We start from the raw sequence: 7,869 nt of genomic DNA on the forward strand, positions 1-7,869 counted from the left end.
ACATTATACAGTAACAAATAACGTTTCTTGTCCAAAAATAACTCCAGCTTGCTCACACAACAGCTGAAACAACCTTACCAGTACCGACTCAAAGAGTCAACTCTCCCCGTGGCAACGTTTTCCAAGAACTAAATCCTTGGTAGGAAGAACTGACGTGGTTTGTAGTACCCGAATCAAGGATCTGAGCAGAATCATCATTCTCTACCAAACACGTCTTCAAGACCAATAAATCACATTTACTGTCTTTAGACTTTTTCCTCTTGTGGAGAGTAGTGAGATCAGGATCAGAACCTAAATAAGCTCCAAGTTCCATTTCAGAGAACACTTCTCATCGGTGAACTTCATCAGAGTTAGCAACACTTACTTTCTCTTATACTCCCTTGACATTCAAGAAAGACTAGAGATTATCTTGGGAACTGACACTGTTGGTTTCTTTGTCATCCATCCCTTTGTGCTCAAAAAGTGAGAACTGACGTTCAAACAATTCTTCCAACGAGTCCATGATCTCATATGCAATGACCAATTTCTTAACTAGCCAAAATGTGAAGTTGGGCCAACGAGTTAACCTTCATCCACACCTCATATACATTACAAACATTTCATGGTGCATCAAGGGTCGGGACTTAAGGACACCTCAACCATGACAAACTTGAGGTCTTTTACCACGAAATATGTTTTAACGAACTCTTTCCAATGTATGTAATCGGTCAAATTAGAGGCAACTAACGAAAAATCATTCATGTTGCTAAAAAAGAAACACATTGATCTACATTAGATTTTGGTAAATACTCGTTGAAAAAACATCCAATACGGTTTAGCAAAACTGAAATGAACCCCATGCGACATCTAGTTTCACAACGATGCTTCAAAGGTTTAGGACAAAAGCCACCGAAGGGTAATCAATTTATCCCACCTCTTAATTGAGACATTCTCAACCAGCCATTAATACTAGAACAACTTTTGTTCCTATAACGACTAGCCATCATTGATTTGGTCAAGAAATTATTAACTTGCTTAATAATTTCCCATAAATGTGACCCGCCATTTTAGACCCTAGAGTTCCGCCCTAAGTAACCAATTCGAAGGGAAAAATCCGATTGGGGCAAAAACTAAAGTGACCCTATCCATTTATGGAGTCCACCTTGATATTGATCAACTGCATAAAATCCATCCAAAAGGGGACGCTCCCAGGGCACCACGAGGGAGTGCAAGAAGATCTTAGGGTGTGAACCAATGAAGGAGACCGCAGGACGTGTTGACACATACCTTTCACCCACTTACTATAAATACTCTCTTCGTCCACCTTGATATTGACTCGTGTGATAACGGGCAGAAATGCACGTTATTACAGTGCAAAGATATAAAACAATGAAGGATTGCGATGGTAAAAATATATAAAACCGTGTCCAAAAGCATTAAGTCTAGAAAATCGCGATCGCATGCATCCATCGTATTAAGGCAGCTAATTTATATATTTTGAGCAGAAAAATGTGATTGGCGCAAGACAGAGTTGCGATCCAAGGAATTCATTGTCCGAATGCATTAAGAGATTGTGACCGCAAGGCTATGCGATCATTTGCGTTTGCGAAAATTTGCTCAATAAGGTGGTCGTATAGAGACAGCATATTAAGGTGGAAGCTTAATAAATCACGATGGGACAGAAAGCTGATGACGGTCAAATCTGAATTAAGTTGACAAGCCGTTAACGACACATTGTAGAAAGTACACTCAACTTTTCGGTGATAATTAATCGGCGCATCAGCCAGAGAATTAATGACATCCCATCAATGCAATCATTTGAGAGAAAAGCTCTTCACCCTGAAGTTCTATAAATACCGAAAGCCACCTTCATTAAAGGGGTTCCGCTATTTAGAATTTAGAGTTCTTCTTCACCGTATACTTAGATAGCCTTAGTCTTGTAATTTTATATACTTAGAAGGTGAAGGTGAGCGAAGGGAGAATACATTGAAAGATCGTCCTGGTTAACTCGAAGGAGTTTCGGGAAGCATTGAGAACAGAGAGAGGGCCGACTCTTGTAGAAGCAAGAACATTAATTGAGCAGAGTAGAGAGACTCAGTGTAAAAGCCTTAGGACGCAAGAAATTGCTACCAGACTCTCTATCTCTATTTCCATTATCATTCTATATTTTGATCTTATTTATAAAATGGAATTTGCATCTCTATATCTGTTCACTCTCTTTACATTACGCATGAGTAACTAAACTATCGAATGGGTTGAGAAGCACTTAGCTAGCATGACCTAAGATCTTCACTTTAGGCAATCATCTTGTATTATGTATGCATCATTCGTCTTTTAGAGATGCTCAGGAGGGTGGTCTAAGGATAGAATCTAGGCTTGGAAAAGTTAGATTAGAATCTAGGTTCGGGAGAGTCAGATTAGAACCGTATAATCAAGAGATAGAAGATTAGGAATAAGTTATGTTTGCTATTAACGCATCGCATGCACCCTAGAGATAGGATATGATGGTATGGGGTCACCTTGTACCTATGTGCACCATTCATCATCGCATATGCAAGAAATAGAGACTTAGGAATAAGTCCTATAGACATCATCGAATACATCGCATGCGTCCTAAAATTAGGAACTATAGCATTTACATTGGAAGATGAATTGTTGTTGTATGTGTGTAGCATGATCGCATAGTTTGAATGCAATTTCAGGAAACCCGTTCCCCCGTATACTCATTGTATCTTCCGTATTATTAACTCTTTTCTCAATTTTACCGCAAAAACTTTATACCTTAAACAACATACCAACCAACACATTGTTTTATTCATCACCATAAAGAGATCTGAAATTACCATCGCATACTATTTCCATAGTCCCTGTGTTCGACACTAGGCTTACCAGGCAATTTAATAGGATTTATACTTAGATCTTGCTAAGAAAACTTGCATGCACAATGTATACACCACCACACATCATCATGCAAACACCATCCGAAGGGGGATGCTCTCAGGGCACCACAAGGCCAAGCATGAATCTCACGACATGAACATTCAGGGAGAAACGTGAGTGGAATCATTGATATATCATATATATCTCTTCCTCCCACTAAGTATTTTATAACCTAGGGTTTAGTTTACTTAGAAAAAAACGCAGCTAAGAATTTTAACTAAGTGACCTTTTAGGTTTGGTCAAAAGTAATGCTTACTTTGGAAAGTTGAACAACTTTTGATCATCATTCATTAAACTCTTTAACGAAGTCTTTGATCAACTGTCGCATGCTTGTAGCAAATCTATCTAATTCACCTTTCCAGGTCGGTTCCTAGGTAGGGGTGTTCCATTTTCGTCAGCTTAAGTACCCCAGCCTTGAGAACCCGCCATAGACAAAAGGTCCCTTATATATAGATTTAATACAAATCCCTTATATATAGATTTAATACAAATTTAATCTTTTATGCTAATTAATTTAATCCTATTAAACCGATTCAAATGATTAAATTTAGGTATCTAATCATATTACAACTTGAACTTAGGTCTATCTCAATCCAATTTTAAAACCCTTTTAAAACATGAGTTCGCCTAAGTTCGCATGCAACTCTTTCTTATTGATTTTAGTTCTAATTTTTCCATTATAACACTTATAACCGAAAACAACCAAAACCAAGCACAATGCAAAGCTACACATATAAAGCATTCATAACATTTATAAACAAGCCTAAGTGTCATGCTCCATGCATTGTTCATTCATTGCTACTTGTATATAACACTTATAAAACAAAACAACAAACCAAGCATACATGTTCCATTCACCCTTATACTATAACTCTTATAATATAAAGATGATGCATGAATATGCTTAATACATTCATAAATATAACTCTTATAATTCATTATGCATGTGCATACTTTCTTGTAATTTCATGATGCCAATAACTATATTATAACACTTATAATATATGATGCATGAATAATTGCATAACCTAAGGTGGGGTTTAAATCTATATGTCATCATTTTGGCATATAAACAACCATACATCTCATGTATATTTAAATAAAAGTTGATGAACTGGGATAATTAGTCTCAAATCCTAAAGAACAAAGTTAACTATTACGAAGCACAATGAGTCTTCAGTTCAAACAGGCGAATCGGGTCTTGAACCGTCTGGGCGAAGAAACGCGTCTCCTCGATCGTGTACCAAATCCTTGTGATCGCCTATACAAGGTAAACGCTTTACTCAATCGTTTAGCAATGCTGTGAACATAAACGATCGTTAGCAACAATCGTGTACCTTTGACTATGCGATGAAGCATGAAGGCACGCGATCGTGCAGTGCGCATCTTGCAACGCAAGCCTTAAATGACCAAGTAGACGACAACGATGTGGTGAAGCATAATCGTCTAAAGGATTGTGGAGAAAGCGCCAAGGTATCGTATATCGGGTGATCGTGTAGTCAGTGACTATGTGATGAGGCATGCTGAACTACACAATCTTTTAGTGTATGCGCCTATTATTAAACGATGAGCATCAAATGCTCTACGCGATCGAGCAATTAACGTTACATGATAGAGTAAATGCTTTACCTCATCGTTTAACATTAGCTAAATGATCGTTTAGTAAATACTACACGATCGTTAAGCCAAATCTCAACGATCGTTTACCTTAGGCTACACGATACGGCCAACCTTTGGTCTTCTTCCTCGATGAGAACCACATCTCCATGCTTCGGAACTTCATCACGAACGACTCAACAAACTCAAACACTTTGAATTACAGACTCGATTGCTTGTTAATTATGCTGAAAAATGCAAGGGTCCTTAAAATTAACATTTGTAATAAAAAAAAGAAAGCTTTAAATAGAGGCAACCATCCCGTAAACATTTATCAACACATCCCACAAACGCATTTAACTCTTAAGCGCAATGCAGCAAACTTAAAACCCACCACGATTGTAAAAGAAGTTCAAAACAAAAATGGTATTTGGAAAATCAGAACAACCTGGCTCTGGTACCAATTGAAGGAAATCAAGCATGAAGATTTCCATGAGCATCAGAAGGGATCGTTCCAAATTCCATTCAGATTGAACATAAACGATTACAATATAAGAACGAAAACTAACAGGTCATGCACAAAATGAAATTACAGCATGCTAAGATAGAACACAAGGGATAGAGTATGCGTACCTTTGAAGAACCATTATTCACGAATCCCTCAATCAGTCCAAAATGTGTCCACAGCAACACGAACGCAACGAACAGACTGCTACCAACAACACGAACAACGAACACAGCCTCCACGAACCCAATCGAGTCTTACTCGAATCACGAACTGAGTGAGGACACCACCACAATAGTGACCTTGGTATTCTCGGTGTGAGAATCTAGGAGTTGTGGGCTCTGTATGATCTTGGCTTGAGGAAGAGACAAGAGGTCTACGATCGAGTAGACGATCGAGCAAGTGGGAGATAAGATGTTGTCTATCGTATAGACGATGTGCTCGATCGTTTAGTAAAGACAGCCTATCGTATAAACTTAGTCACTAGATCGTTTAGCTATGATCAGCTGAATGACTATCGTATAGTCAAAACTAAGCGATCGTTTTGTCTCTGATAGCTATCACTTAGTGAAACTCTTTCACTTGATAGCTTTTCTCCGTGAGTTCTTTTCGAATGAGGCAACTCTTAATTTTAAGAAAGAAATTTTCTTTTTTATCTCACAGTTATCATAAAACCACCAATAACCTCCCACTTAATCGGTTATTAGAGGAAAATAAATTAATTATCATATAATTAATATATTATAAATAAATATGATAACCAACTTACCATATTATATTATAACCTGTAGTTTTAATATTTCATCTCATGAAACATGCAAACCATAGTTCTTTTCTATTTTATGGTACTTGATATAAATCATATTTAAACAATTCCCCCAAACGATGTATCTCATACATCACAACAATTATATCATATATAATTGAATTTGCTCTTGTTAATTTGAACACTTCAAACTAACCCCAAGAATTGATTCTCAACTTGAATCCATTGAGCTACCAAGGAGACCTTACAGAACTGTAGATTGAAGCTTCAACGGTATGTGAATAACTAACTAAACTCTTTAGTCACGAGATCCACCATCCGTTAACTGCCGAGCACTCCACTAAAGACCGACAGCTGCACTCTTCTCACTACAGATATACTTCTGTGTCCATATAAACCAATCAACAGTGCGATAACCCTTCACAGATTACTCGTAAGTACAGTTGGGCCAATTTACCGTTTTTCCCCTGTAGTTACATCTAACTCCTTAAGTACCACTGATTTCTCTAATGAATAATAAGTTATAATCCTACTATGACTGGGTCCTCTCTTCCAAAGAGAGGATGTGACCACTATGTTCAAGATCCAGAATCAACTCTTAAGGGAGCAATCTATCTATTTACCCTTGCTTCGGGGAAGGAGTGAATTCCATCTTGTGTAACTGAGTTTTCAGCTCCCCAATCAGACAAATCCCCAAAAAGGTAGGCTTGTTGAGTTGGCAATCTGGCCATTCTCACCCATACTAATCAAAAGACTGCCCTCATAGGCAGGAATTCCTAAAACACTCAGGATTAAGGTCATGTCACCTATGGTCGTTATAGTGAGATGTAAGTCTCAATTATCAATGGCGTTATATAAAGAGACTAATCATCTCATGGTCTGGTCTTATACAAACTCTTTGTATAGGACACCCCCGCTTGCATGTCTCCATATGAAGAATATCTATAGTAGTTCACAACACTTGTAAACCTCTACAAAGCGGGTCGTATCCGTAATGTCACCAGGATAAGGTATCCCTCCTTAATCCGTATACTACAGACCTTTTAGGTTATTACTTAAGGCATGATTCACTTGTATATCTCATATACATGCTTAAGTTTACATAAAATAACCATGGATCTTTGTTTATTGGATATGAGTAAATACAAATAAAATAACTCTTATTTTATTAGTAACAATGTGTACAATGTTTACAAACTATGAGATTCCGGGAGAGTTAGGACATCAATCCTAACATAATATGCATCGCATTAGATGTGATACAAACTATAAAAAAAGCAATTAGATGCATCTCACTAATGAACTCAATTTTACGTCATTTCTATCTTTTTGTCTCGTGAAATTCGTTTCGTGAAGTTACTTCACCTGACTAACTTCAAGAGACGAACTTCAGAAGAAATGAACTTAACGAACTCAACATCACGTCATTTCTGTATTTTGTCTTATGAAGTTCGTCTTGTGAAGTTACTTCATGAGACGAACTTCACGAGAAATGAACTCAAGGAACTCAACTTCATGTCATTTCTGTCTTTTGTCTCGTGAAGTTTCTTCACGAGACAAATTTAAATCCATGGCATCAATTTACTGTAGAATAAAAAGAAAAGAAGATTGTATAAGAAAATAATAAATTGTATATAGCTCTTTAACTTTATATAAGTGATAAACAATGATAGAATTCAATCACAATCTATCACTAGTGATTGAGCTCTATCACAGTGTACCACTAATAGACAATGATAGATCTCTATCACTAGTAGAGAAATGTTCACATCCATATATATTCACACCAAAAACTATCCATCTGCACAACAACAAATCAAAAACAAAGAATAATAAAAATTAAGAAAAGATTAAGAAGAACACAAATACAACAACCAATTTGATAGAATTTTAAGGTCCTAAAAACCTAAAAAAGAAGAAGACGAAGAAGAAAGCCTACATCATATTGATGATTTACAAACCTAGAAGAGAATGAGATGAGATGAAGAAGAAAAAGAAGAAAAAGAGAAGGAGAAGAAGAAAAGAAAAGAAAAGAAAAGAAAAGAGAAGAAGAAGAATGACAACGTAATGAAGCCAATGGACA

Source organism: Benincasa hispida, chromosome 4 (assembly GCF_027475165.1).
Source record: "Benincasa hispida cultivar pf3 chromosome 4, pf3_genome.v1.1, whole genome shotgun sequence".
Lineage (NCBI taxonomy): Eukaryota > Viridiplantae > Streptophyta > Magnoliopsida > Cucurbitales > Cucurbitaceae > Benincasa > Benincasa hispida.